Source organism: Dermacentor silvarum, chromosome 7 (assembly GCF_013339745.2).
Source record: "Dermacentor silvarum isolate Dsil-2018 chromosome 7, BIME_Dsil_1.4, whole genome shotgun sequence".
Classification (NCBI taxonomy): domain Eukaryota; kingdom Metazoa; phylum Arthropoda; class Arachnida; order Ixodida; family Ixodidae; genus Dermacentor; species Dermacentor silvarum.
Genome location: NC_051160.1, coordinates 122,143,946 through 122,158,070, shown reverse-complemented (window position 1 = coordinate 122,158,070; position 14,125 = coordinate 122,143,946).

Sequence of the window (14,125 nt, the reverse complement as noted above, 5' to 3'; positions counted from 1 at the left end):
CGCACTCATCTCCCACGCGCAAGCAGGAAGTAGGAAGCCAGCGCCGGAGGGAGCGGGGGGGGGGGGCACTTTTACTCTGCCAACAACCGCGCTCGTCGCTCGTCCGCACCGTCTCTTATCTCCACACGTGTCTGACCTTTATGCGCCGTGCATTCGCCGCTCAGTTTCCGTTGAAGCGATAGACCGCACGTACCTTCGCCCGCTGCTGCGGCGTATGCTTGCTGCCAGCGTTTTGACAGTCGTTGTCTGCAGTCATTCAGTGTGATCTATTCGTGTTTGTTTGTGCGCGCTCACACCACGCTTGTTCATTCAGTTAGTAATAGTCGGGCGACATTTTCCAACGCACGCTACACATGCAACGCTGCCCGGATCGGCAGTGCAGCAATACAGGTGTGTCCCTTCGCACGCGCTGCCCACGGGAAGCGCTTCTCATCAACACCACCGTTTCACACGCGCCTTCTCGTGGTCATCGAGTCTCACTTCATGTCGGTCTACTTGCGCCGCAGCACACCTACTTACTTAATCAGCTCATGTTTACTACAATTCATATTGCTACCAAAGCCGCTCACCTTACTTCGTATGACATTGCTGTGTTGCTATCGCATTCATTGCTTCGCCCTTAGGGTGAAACTGTGACATTTTTTAATACCAGCGAGCCGAATCAGCCACCCTTCGTTGAACGCAATAAACCTGGGAAACGTCCTCTCAACGTCACCGCTACCATTCGCAAGGCAGGGTATCGTCAGCGCGGCTTTAGCTTCCTAGCGCATTACCCCCGTTTACATGTCTGCGACGTACGGGAAATGCGATGCAACGCGCCATCATCGCATTCATGCAAACGCGGTTACTTAAAAAGCAACCAGGGCGTGGTTTTCTACGTGTTTTTGCGTCTCAACCAAAATGCATACGTTCGCCCATCGGCGGGAGAAGTCCGTCTGTTGTGTGTTTCGACTGTATTCAAGTGAATAATTACGGGTTTTTAAAGCGAACCTATCTTTGCTTCTTCCCTCCCCTTTCCCCCTTTGCGTACTGCTTGCTGCTGACTTGCACAATTGGCGGATACCTTACTTAATGCAAACCGGCACCGGATATAGTGGAAACCGAGACGGTGCGGAGAGCCAGGTGTTGCTGTAAGCTACATTTGCGTCCTACCTACTATGGGAGACTGGCCAAGAAATTAATGGTTTATTCCAATTTAAAATGAAGAATAGATTTACGAATGAACGCAGTGTGGACTTATCACTGTAGAAGGTAAAGTTTTCTATTAAAATATAGTCAATGAAGTCAGACCGAATGAATAATAATTAGTTTAAAAGTACACAAATAAAAAATAGAATTTAGCTGGGCATTCGTTTGGATTCCATAAGAAAATTTTTGACAGCAGAGCAAACGTCCCTTTTTTCTGAATCCGAAAGTGGAGGCCCCAAACGAAAGAATAGCAGGTTCTGTTAAGTCAAGGCCCAGTAGTCGATTAGATATTTCCAATATTCATTTTCTTGCCACAGTAAAGCGGCGTCAAGATAGAAAGAAATGTTGGATTGTTTCTTCCTCACTACAAAACGAGTTTCGCAAACTACAGACCGGCACATTCCCGCACGGCACCCTGCTACAAGCCATGTGTACTACGAGCTATACTATTAAGTGTGCTCTGCGCCCAATACCCCCCACCACATGGTATGCGAATGTGGGCAAAGCCCATCAACACCACGCATCACCGGACCAACCGTCGATCAGTGGGAGGCCCAGCTGACAAGCCCGAGCCCTGAAGACCAGGATCGCCTGGTGAGCAGGGCCAAGCTATCGGCTCAGGCCCACGGCATCCTGGCCTAGGGACGCCGCCCACCTGCGACCATTTCACCATCAGCTCATTTCTGTAGATAAAGCTTATTCCTCTTCACCGTCAGTGCTTCATAATCATTGCATCGTCGTCATCTCTCCTTTGTCATCTGCATCTTCAAGCGCCAGAACATTATCTTGAATGAGACATTTTCCGGTGAAAATGTGTCCAACATGGTCGTGTGCATTACTGCATACTTTCAATTAGTCGCTAAACTGGATAGCGTTCTTTTCAAACACCAATAAACGCTTCGGTTGAACGGATGTGTCGTTCTGTGTATACACCTCTCCTCACCAATCCCCGCGGTGGCTCGGTGGCTACGTATTTCTGCCGCACGAACAAGAGGTTGCGTGTTTGAATCCTGGCGCCGCGGGCCCCACTTCGATGGGAAGAAATGCAAAACGTTCGCCTACTTATATTTCGGTCCGCACTAAGGGGAACCAGCGCCCGCCAGGAGGCGCTACTCAAGTTTGGGTGTGCAACTAAAATATGCTGACACCGTCCTGTAGGTTGGCCACGACAATGGCAGGACATATTTAACGATAACAGATGCGTGCCTGTATCAGTGGTTGCAACGTTATACCGATACTTCCAACCAGTTCATCGCTCAAGATGAGCGATGAATTTGCTTATGAAAAAATATAGCAGGTGCTACTGAAAACTGTTTCCACCAATCGCTAGGTTGTTTGTTACGGCACTGCTGTTGGCACGCGAAGAATTGTTTCCCAGAGAACCGCATGACGTTGCGTTCGTTTGGCTTCGTCGCTTTTGCAGCCAAACGCACTGCGCGTCTCTGGACACCTTCTAACCAGACACGTACGAGGCGCTTTTGTGCGAAAACCCCTCAATGTAAAAGTAGCGCCAACCACTTCCCTCCTCCTCCATTCCACTGTCCCGCTCGGCGCGGCCAGCGCGATCTCGGCAGTGGCGCCTCCAATGTCCACCCTGCCGTAGCAGATGACGGCTAACGCACTCCCAGAGAAAATCCGCGGAAAGCTTCGTTCGCTGCGGAGCAGTTTTTTTGCTTCGTCAGTTAGTAAGCGGCCTTAATAATGCCGTTTTGGAAACAGCAACGCGGCGATGCGAGAAGGCGCATTACCAAGTGTGCAGCAAGCTTTTGCGCTCGCCGTATGGCAAAGAAAAAAAGCATTTTGCCCTCGCCTTGTCGGTTGCAGCAACTGAAGGTAAAGTCCCTATATGGTTAAAGTACCGCCATCTACCCTTTTCTCCGCCGTCTCCTCTCCTAAAGCGCCTGTTTTTTTTTCTTTACTTTTTGCTTGCGAAAGCAAGTCGATGGTGGCGCCCCTAGAAAGTCCTCGTTGAAGCTTTCAGGCCGGGCGCGCGCCGCGGCCGCCGCCGGCGACTGCGGCTGCGCAGAGTGACTTTCAACATGGCTCTGAGGCAGGAAAATATAAAGAAGTGACGGCGCGTGCTATCATCGTCCAATCGGAGATACAGGAGAGAGAGGGACGCGGCGTTGATCAAAGGATGGCGGTACTTTTCCTACATAGGGATTTTAACTGAAGGCGCAGCAGCACGCCATCACAACGAAGTTCTTGTCGCTAACACGTTCGATCCGTTTGCGCGTACAGCACTTTCGTCGCACAGGTCCGAGAATGGCGGTAGGAGGGCGCTGGAAAGAAAAAAAAAAAGTATACAAAAGCGCAACGCGCGCTTCCTCGCGACACGGATTGGCCAATGGGGGAGCGGAGGAGGCTGAGGCTACAGGAGGCGGCGAGGAGGAAACGCCGGGGTGAGCGCGGTGGCGGCAACATCTAAGAATGGGGCTACTTTTGAAAGATTGAGGGACTTTAATAGCAGGACTGCTCACGCCAGCATTTTGGAAGTGGTTGTCTGCGGTCATCGAGTGTGATCTATTTATGTTTGCTTGTGCGTGCTGACACCATGCTTGTTAATTCAGTTAGTAAGCGAATGTGTCCAAGTTTATGCAGCCGATAAAACTACTATCCCTACTCCGTACAGCTCTCTCCTAATTTTCTATTGCAATTGATGCTTCGCGTTTCGGGCGAAACTGCAACTTTTTTTAGGAACGCACGCAAATGATGCTTTGTAGGTGATGAAAGGATTGCATCAAAATCATCTTCACTAAAAATTCCTTTAAGTAATGGGAAGACAGGTACAAAGCAATTGGACGGGAGCTCTGGCGGATCGACGCGCTCACCATAGGCAGCTCATCATACAAGTTATTAGACATGTTCATTTCTAAATTGAAGCAGATTAATAACAGTAATGCGATTCATGCACTGCTACTCAAGACAGTTTCAAGGCACTGCAGACCGTTGGCATGGAAGGAAAATGAAAATTCAACCAACAAGCCTGTCAAGGCGCAGGCCTGGCTCACCCAGGGCCTCGGCACATGTCCCTGCTGGTCGTCCACGGAAAACCACACGGACACAGAAGGCAAAACGCTGCTACTAATTCAGCAACAATGTGAGAGATAATGTGTCAACAACTAAGTCACTTAAAAGCGATGTGCTACTCTAGTGTGATCCTTTGCCTCTGTTGTGCATTTTTAATTTATCTTCAAGAGGAGGCCTTACCTTAGCGCAAACTCTTTATTTTCCTATTCAAGTACATGTGAAATGCAGTGATGCTACAACCTTCGATTCTTTTCAATAAAATTTGTCGCATTTGAGAGAGAAAGCTAATTCCACCAACTGTTAGAAGCGGAATTTTTTATTTAGTACTTCAGAGTTTTTTAAAAAGGTATTGAAAATTGGTAAGTCTGAAAAAAAATGAACCAACAAATTTACAAAGTGCCAACTCTGCACCATAAACAAATATTTAAGCTCTCTATCTGAAAGAATTTGTTTTCGGACTAGCATGGACATTTTGGACAGCATGGACAGTATGGACATAGCACAAACTGAGTTTGTGCTATGCAAACATAGTGTCCATGAAGCAACACAAACGATGTAGACGTAAACAACGCAGCACCTGTCTGCCTGTCTGCACTGCACAAAATCCGTTTTCAAGAACTGAATCTGTTGGAGCACGGGAAGCAGACAAATTTGGTATAATATTTAAGGCAACATCAATCGGTCCTTGGGGATGCTGCCCACTGCGTGCATTCACGGCCTTCGCGATGGTATGGAGAGGAGGAATCACAACACAAAGATGACAGGGGTTTAAAGGACGCTTTATTTTCGGCCGCTTCAGTCACCCCCTGAAGAAGGGACCGAGCCAGTCCCGAAACGTCTGGGACTTCTTAACCTTGGCTGGAGCAGTTTTCGCTTCCAATATTTCCTACCCAGCCCGACAGATATCTGTCGAAGATGTTTATTTTTAAATTTACAGCTCACATGAAATTGTTAAATGTCTACCAGCGTTTCCCCTAATTACGTTCTCGCGAATAAGAGATGTGTTTTAGTGTGGTGTATGCATCAATTTTGTTCACCACTTTAGAAGTCTCAATATGTCCAGCTTACAGAATTATGATATTGCCTCTTACTGTTGAGTTGCCAAGTTGTAAACATGACGCTTCAGTCTTTTTTGCAGCGAAGCTGTCTATGGCTAGGATCAGGGATTTTATGACGTCTGTGCAGAAAAACTCTCCCCTAAATCTCCCCCCTTATTTATCATCATCATCATCATCATCATCATCATCATCATCATCAGCCTATATTTTAAGTCCACTGCAGGACGAAGGCCTCTCCCTGCGATCTCCAATTACCCCTGTCTTGCGCTAGCTGATTCCAACTTGCGCCTGCAAATTTTCTAACTTCATCACCCCACCTAGTTTTCTGTCGTCCTCGACTGCGCTTCCCTTCTCTTGGTATCCATTCTGTAACTCTAATGGTCCACCGGTTATCCATCCTACACATCACATGGCCTGCGCAGCTCCATTGTTTGCTCTTAATGTCCATTAGAATATCGGCTATCCCAGTTTGCTCTCTGATCCACACCGCGCTCTTCCTGTCTCTTAACGTTAGGCCTAACATTTTCCGTTCCATCACTCTTTGTGCGGCATTTACTTGTTCTCTAGCTTCTTTGTTAACCTCCAAGTTTCTGCCCTATATGTTAGCGCCGGTAGAATGCAACGATTGGACACTTTTCTTTTCAACGACAGTGGTAAGCTCCGAGTCAGGATTTGGCAATGCTTGCCATACGCATTCCAAACCAATTTTATTCTTCTATAAATTTCCTTCGCATGATCAGGGTCCCCTGTCAGTAATTGTAATATGTACAATTTGTCATATGTACTACTATAGCTTCACAAAATTGAAAGGTAAGCCGTTGGCATAATCCAGAGCCTCTTTTGATCTAGGTGTGTGCATCAGTCATTCACTTCCCTGCATTTGATACTTGGCGTGACCGGTCAGGTAAGTCGAAATCTTGCTTTCTAGAGGTGGGAGCTATTGAGTCATCAATGGTCAATGAGGTTCAACAGTCACACTATGCGGGATTCGAAGCTACGTAGACAAGTGGATACAGTTTGTTTCTAACATTCGCCGAAATTCAAGCATATTTTGTTTGAGTTGAAGTCCAAGCTATATTGCTGTCATATAGTAATTCATCTCACCACCTAACCTTGACCGGAGGTCCCAATACAGTCTTTGGCTATGGAACCTCCTTTTGTATTTCATATCGGTCAAAAAGTGAACCCACTATGAAGCGATAAACTTGTAAAACAACCGACCCGTCGCAGTGAAATCATTGTCCCAGAAATCAAAACGCAGCGGATCTGTTGACCGGTAGACTACCACTAAAGACGTCTTAAAAATTATACAGAAACTCCACTGGAGTTGTCTAAGTATGCGCAAGAATTGGGCAACTTGCTCATTTCCACGCAGCCCAGTGTCATTATCGATCTTATCAAACTTATCAAACGTTGCCCCAAAATTGAACAGAACAGAGACCTCTCTCGTCAGAACAGCAGCCAGGAAGGCGACACAGCCCGATAGCGACCCCATTGTTTTAAAATGCGTCGAAGCGCTTCCTTTGAAAACCACAGGCTCACGTCGATTGAACCTGCCCAGTGCGGTCTCGTTCCTGCGCGACAATGACTTAAAATTGATTCAAGCAGATAAGGAAGGTGGTTTTGTAGTAGGCGATTCCGGGACGTACCGACAGTTGGCGCAAAAAGCATTCCGCGATAACTTCAAGTCGGCCGTGAATTTCCGCCCAACAAAGGCCAAGAAGCTCGCCATCGAAAGTTGCGAAAACGCAGAACTTACGACGTTGGCAGTCACGCTCAAGAGCTCGAAAGAGCTTTGCCTTTCAGCCATTTTCGCGGCGAAAACCCACAAGGAGGGCACCCTCGTTAGGGTCATCGTTTCCGAATCTGGAACTTGGCAAAGGTGGCTGGGGTCTTACCTGCTAAACTGCTTGTCGTTGTTAGAAGTCAAAGACCCGTTCTTGGTACGCAGCCCGTCAGAGGTTTCTCTGTACTTGACCAAGTCCTGCCATCCCGGATTGTTCGCCTTCTCAGTGGACATAAAGGATATGTTTTATTCCCTCCCCCAAGATGACCCGCCACCGTGGTACAGGAGGGCATCGATGAACATGGCGTCTTGCGCTTCCAGAATGCCATCGGCACCAGTGTTGCCTATTTTTTGAAATTGCTGCGCCTTTACCTATGCACCACAGTGGTTAGGCACTAAGAGCAGTTGTTAGTGCAAAAGAATGTAGTCTGCATAGGCTTCCGTATCGCCCCAATTTTGAGCGAGCTTCTCGCACACTACGATAGGCTCCTGCAGGGTCACCGAGATGACGTTGGACCACTAAAATTGTTCCGCTACGTTGATGCCTTCTTGGGTTTAATCAGTGCCAAACTAGAAGAAGCCCCTATCCAAGTTGATCAAATTTTCAGTGCCTTCCAGTCCATTTTCCAAGGTCTAACCGGCACTAAGGAACTGTCGGTAGAAGGCGTAATCCGCTTTCTTGACCTGAAGCTCCATCTGAGCCCCAGCCACATCTGCTCGCTCCAAGAAGCACCTACTTCCCTACACGTCGGGTCACTCGAGAATTGTCAAGCGTGCCATTGCACTTGCAGCCCTCAAAATGCCATCTATCGCCCCTGCCACCATGAAATTCAACGAACCTACAACAGCAAAATCCAGCGCCTGAGAGCAAGCGGCTACCCGGAAGCCTACTTTGTTCCTTCTCTGAAGTTCTTGCCAAAGATATCAGAACTCCCAGTGATAAGGCAAGGCCTGAACTCGACAAAACAAAACTATCAGTTATCCCATACGTGCACGACGTTTCCCACAGCATCGAAAAAGCAGCAGGGCGAGCCGGTGTTCGTGTTGTTTTCTCGGCCTCCAACAAACGCTGCTCATTATGCAGGAAAGTGAACGCCAGCCACCCCTACAACAGTTTTTGCAGCAAGACTCACACCTCGCGCCCAGTGCAGTGCAGCAAGGATACCGTCTACGAGATTCCCACCTCGTGTGGCAGAACGTACATCGGCCACACTGGACGCTGTCTCAACGAAAGATTGCGGGAACATGCGTATAACGTCAAAAACCAGAAGGAAGCAATCTCGCTATCCACTGCGCCAATTGCGGGTGCAGGCCGGTGCTTGATGATACTAAGGTACTGCGCCGTTATCGAGACAGGCGAGCCCGTGACATTCTTGAAACATTCACGATGATGCGCATAAGCCCGTTATGCGCCAGCTCTCCTTCACTCTTTCTCATCGACAAGGAATACAGATATCTACTTGACTAATCATTATTAATCATTATATGATTGTGTTTTACCTTCAGACCCCAGTGTACCAATCGACGTGTAAAGTGCTGTGGATTACTCCGATACCAAGATTTTCACGGTGGGTGGACAATCTCCCCTTTTCTGAGACTTTTTGTGATCGGACCATGCGGCCGCTTGGCTTAACGGGGCTTCGCGCCAAACGGCGCTGCCGCGGGAAGGGCCGGCGACTACTCCCGACAAGTCAGCGATGGTGCAGATGATTGTGGAAGGGGAGGATTTACCGCCCCACGAGTTGACTGGGGAGTATGGCTGGAAAACAGCATCTTCGAAAAGATCGAGCACCTTAGCTGGTCGAGTCGACTGCAACGTAGGCACTTCGCGCCAGGCTAGGCATTGCATCAGCGGGTCGCCCAGGATGAAGACGGGCGGCGATAAATTGAAGAACCGGACACTGAGAGCATCCGCATACCACCGATGCGGAAGGAACACATGAAAATCGTGATCCGACCAAGGGGAGGACTTAATATATAACCAAGACTGGGGCCACTGTCATCGGGAGGGCCATCGTCGAAGCGGCCGGGCTTAACCCGTCACAGACCAACGAGGACGTAATTTGTCCCAGCAGAATATCATGATTGATATTCATGATCACAACGCGGACAAATGCTCAAAAATCAGGCTGATCCAAATTGGAGGCAAGGACTTCGAAGTCAGCGCCTATGTAACGGCTGGCAGACCACGTGCAAGGATGTCATAGGCAACATTGACGTTAACGATGGTCCTGCGGTCCTGGAAAGAAACATTGTCAACAGCAGAAATCCGCTAGCCCTAGCAGCGAAGAGAATTAAGAACACAGGCACAGTCCTCATCGCTTTCGACGGCCTTAAAGCACCAAACTTCGTAAGGTACGGCCTGACCCTGGTGAGATGTTTTCTCTGCCGCAAGCAAGTAGACGTTTGCTACGCATGTGGCAAGCTAGGCCATCGGACTGATGTGTGTCTGACGCCCAAAGAATCAACGTGCAGAGGATGTGGCACACCCAACCCAGAGGAGTCACACCAATGCTCACCGAAATGTGCTATGCGGAGGACCACACCTGACGGCCTATAAGGCCTGCAAGCAACGTTTTCAGATATCATACGTAGTCAGAAGACCAAGAAGAGAACGAGCCAACGAGGAAGCAAGACTGCAACAAATTGGCATGACGCCCACCAACCCGGCACCAGCGGCGGACAGGCGCCCTAGATCCAGGGGACGCTCCTCTTCCGGGAGTCGTTCCAGAACCAGAGACCGCTCGAGACCCAGGAGCCGATCCAAAGCTAGGACACTCCCCTTCTCCAACGGGACGCAGGTGTGCTTTGAATCGCCTGGAGGACCATCAACCCGGACCGATCGAGTCCGAGGAGGAGCGCAGGGAACACAGGTAACGCGCGAGCGAACGCCAGAGTATGAGCATAACAGATTAAAAAATGATAGGATAGCGCAACTAGAAAGAGAAGATTATAAGCTAAGAACCACGATATATAAGCTCATTACGGAGATAGGACGAAATTAGAAGCTCTCAGATAGCCGCTAGAAATCAGCCACCCCCCACCAGCAGCGGGAGCAAGCAATCGGAAGGCCCTCGACCCATGGACGTAACCAATGAGGAGGATGATAAGGAGAAACCCTTGCCCAAAAAGCGGACCATGACAACATGTGAACAAGCGCTTACCAGGGTGAAATCTGAAATCAGAGACATGCTCACAACGCTCAGCAAGAGCGTCAAGCAGATAAACGAAAGGTTCACAGAATTCCAGACAGTTATTGCAGCCATGGAAGAACGCACTAACCAGAGATTTCTCAACTTCGAAGCATATCTTAACGATACGGTAGTCTCAGCTCTGGATCCCAAGGCACCTAATCCTCTCGTACAACGCACGAAGTCTCACAGTCTTACTACACTAAATAATACACCCCAGCCCAAGCAAGATGGCTGCGCAAACTAGTCAATTCAAAATGTGGGAATGAAACTGCAGGGACTACCAATATAATATCCCTGTCACACGGGCACTCGAAAGTCTTTCGAGCAAAAAGACTTCTTCCAAAAAAAGAGTTTCGCCCGCAGACACACGACAGGCAGCGATCTCTTTTTCTGAAGCGGTCTTTTCTGGAAGAGGAGTTCGCCGATCTCCTCTACGGCCGAAAAGGAGTAGCCTCAAAACCAGTGGGCTCCAGCAATTACATACTAAAGAAAATAAGCAAATGCATAATTTTCTGTTGCCTTGGCTCATCATAAAAAAAAATAATTTCGCGTCTCGCAGAAGGTGTAGTAAACCCAGTAATGCTGGAAACAGAAGCCCAATGTTGCCAGACAAGCATGTGCACTTCGCTAGTTCTGCAAACGCTCTTGAAAATACTACAATAAATCTTAAAGTTAATGTTTCATAATCTGGCGTTGTTAAATTTATTTGAAAAACGTGTAATACAATAAGTTTTCACTTTATATTTCGAGATACATCAGTGTATTTTGGCCGATTTTGTTTCGAATGCTAGCGCCACGCACTTGGTAGTGTGTCCAGAAGGAAACACTAAAATGAGATCGTCGGTGCCATGTGTCTGCTGCGCAACACCTCTTTATTAAAAAAGTTTTTCAACTTGGTAAAAGACTGCTTGCGTAAAAGAGTTTTTGCGTGCTCGTGTGACAGAGGTATTAAAAGGCACCCCTGCAGCAATTTATTCGATCCCACCCGGAGAAACCGCATGCTATCCTACTACAAGAAACGCTCACCCCCAACGTCACTTTGCCCGGGTATCACTCGGAGATGAACAGTAACGAGGGGGGTAGAGGTATCGCAACCCTAGTTAGTAACAGGGCAACGCACATCAGGCACGATCTAAAGATGACTGACAACAAGATGGAATACATCATGACGGAAATACTTCCAAACTCTTCACTTGGCAATCACAACAACATCATTATTCTCAATGTCTACAGCAGCCCTAAAGATCTGAAGCAAAGATTCAAGTCCCTACTTACCAAGCAGTCAAACTAACTCAACACTCGCCGTGAATCATTGCCGGAGACTTTAAAGCCACCTACGAGGCATGGGGTTACCGCTATAATAAGACAAAGGGGAAAGTCTATGGCGCGAAGCAACGGACCTAGAATTTACGCTCATCACGGACCCAACAGTCCCAACTAGATGCGGCACATCGACATGTAGAGACACGACACCCGACCTCACTTTTGTTCGCAACACTACGGAACCCACCTGGGCACCTTGAACCAAGACTTGGGTAGTGATCATAATATATTAAGGATCAACTTGCGGATTAGGCAGAAGAGACTACGCAAATTTCCGGTCATAGACTGGGAAGAATTCCGTAAAATCAGAAAGAAAAGGGTACATGAAACAATGGACCACACAACTAATTGAGGACGTTGGTGCCACAACTAAAGAGGTGCTAACGGATGTCCCGATCGACAAGATGGGCAGCCGATTGGCACACCTCATAGAAGCTAAACAATCCCTATTTAACCGATAGAAGGGGCAGAGGCTGAGAAAGAAAATTGCCGAAACCAATCGAGCGACAGAGGAGCACTGCAAAACCCTCTCTAAGCAACAGTGGGATGAGGTTTGCCACTCTATAGATAGCCGAATGAAAAAAGGAGGAACCTGGAATCTACTGAAGTACCTACCAGACGAAACCAACATGAAATCGAATCAACGCAACACGTTAAGTAAAATCTTGCACGTGGCAAAGTATGACTCATTCAAGTCAGGTACAGCTAGTGAATAAGTACCCATCCGTCGAGGACACGCAGCAGCCAACTCTTCGATTGGATTATACGGGAACACGCAATCCAACTTTAGATGCTGAGTTCACAGTAGGAGAGGTCAGGGCGGTTTTACAAGACCTTAATGGAAAATCTGCCTCCGGTCTCGACAGGATAACAAACAAGATGCTCCGCAATTTGGATGACAACTCCATAGAGTACTTGACCCAACTAATTAATGAGATGTGGAAGAGCGGTGACGTTCCTGGCGAATGGAAGACCACCAACACCATTTTAATCCCAAAACAGGGCAAGCCCCCTGGTCTAGAGAATCTACGACCGATCTCACCCACATCGTGCGTGGGAAAGGTTGCTGAACATGCAATACTGAATCGATTATCTCGGTACCTGGAAGAGCATGAGGTTTACCCTCACACGATGATCGGCTTCAGACCTGGTCTATCTACGCAATATAGTATGCTCCTACTCAAGAGCCAAATAATCAGCCACAAGACTAGGGACACGAGAGCAATACTGGTACTAGGCACGGAGAAAGCCTTTGTTAATATCCTCCATACGTTTATACTCAAAACAATTTGGAACCTCGGTCTGCGTAGTCACTTTCATCAATACGCCGTAGCCTTTTCAGCGGAAGGATAGCCACACTCAAGGCTGGGGACCTAACGTCAGATACGATGAAGCTAGGCAACCGAGGCACACCTCAAGGAGCGGTCATCTCGCCCACTCTCTTTAATATCTCCATGATAGGTCTCGCTAGAAGACTCGAAGGCATAGAATACACCATTTACGCGGATGACGTCACGATATGGTGTATTGGAGGCAGCGATGGAGAAATATAACAAAGATTACAAGAAGCCGTAAATGTCACTGAAGAGTACCTCATCCCAACGGGACTCCGATGCTCACCCAAAAACCGGAACTACTACTATACAGACCGTATTACAGCAATAGATTATAACCATAGAGAAATTCCCAAACATCTGCGGAAGAATACCACAGTCATGCCTGTTCCAAGGAATGTTCACCCCATTCATAATGTGGGCAGAAGGCAAGCCAGAGCCAAAGCCCATCTAGAAAAGCTAAAAATGAGGCTGAAGAATGCTCGCTCGTCGACGCGGCTTTCATGTCCATAGACGAGCCTTCACAGCGGTCCTTCTGAACGGCAAAGGTGAAGTCATTAACTCGGATTCCACGTACACCACGCATCCAGAAATTGCAGAACAAGTAGCCATCGCATTCGCACTTTTAGACCGAAATAGATCCAGGATCCACAGCGATTCTAGGGCAGCCGTCCGAGAATTTGCCAAAGGAGTCATCTCTAGACAGGCCCTGGTAATTCTCGACGGAAAGGTATGTAGCAAAAGAACGACGGGGATTAGACCCGCACCCGGACGTCTGACTCGTCATCTGGTAGCAACTGAGCCAGCAACGCCCATGGTCACTGCGCGTGCTCGGCGCACTTTCTACTTTATTTGCAACACACTCCCGTGGCCGACAAAATTGCTAAAGGCTGCCGGCTTCAAGATGGTAAAACTTTTGGACGGGACGCCTTATCGCGGAGCCGGACGGCAACTTCAGGCAGCACGCTTGAGCGACGCCGTCGCGACTAGGAAGCAGTTCCGTCACCGGGGTCAGTTTCCACAGGATAGGTGCGAATCGTGGTCGTCTTCAACTTGAAGCCGTGGTGGTAGCTTCGGTGTCGCCTCGTGCGCAGAGCGCAGAAGCAGTAAGTACACTATTGCACGCCGAAGTGCAACCACTGAACGGTAGCCACGGATCGCTGAGCTAGCACACTGAGCGGCAGTTCAACTGATGGCAGGAGCAGTTCAAGT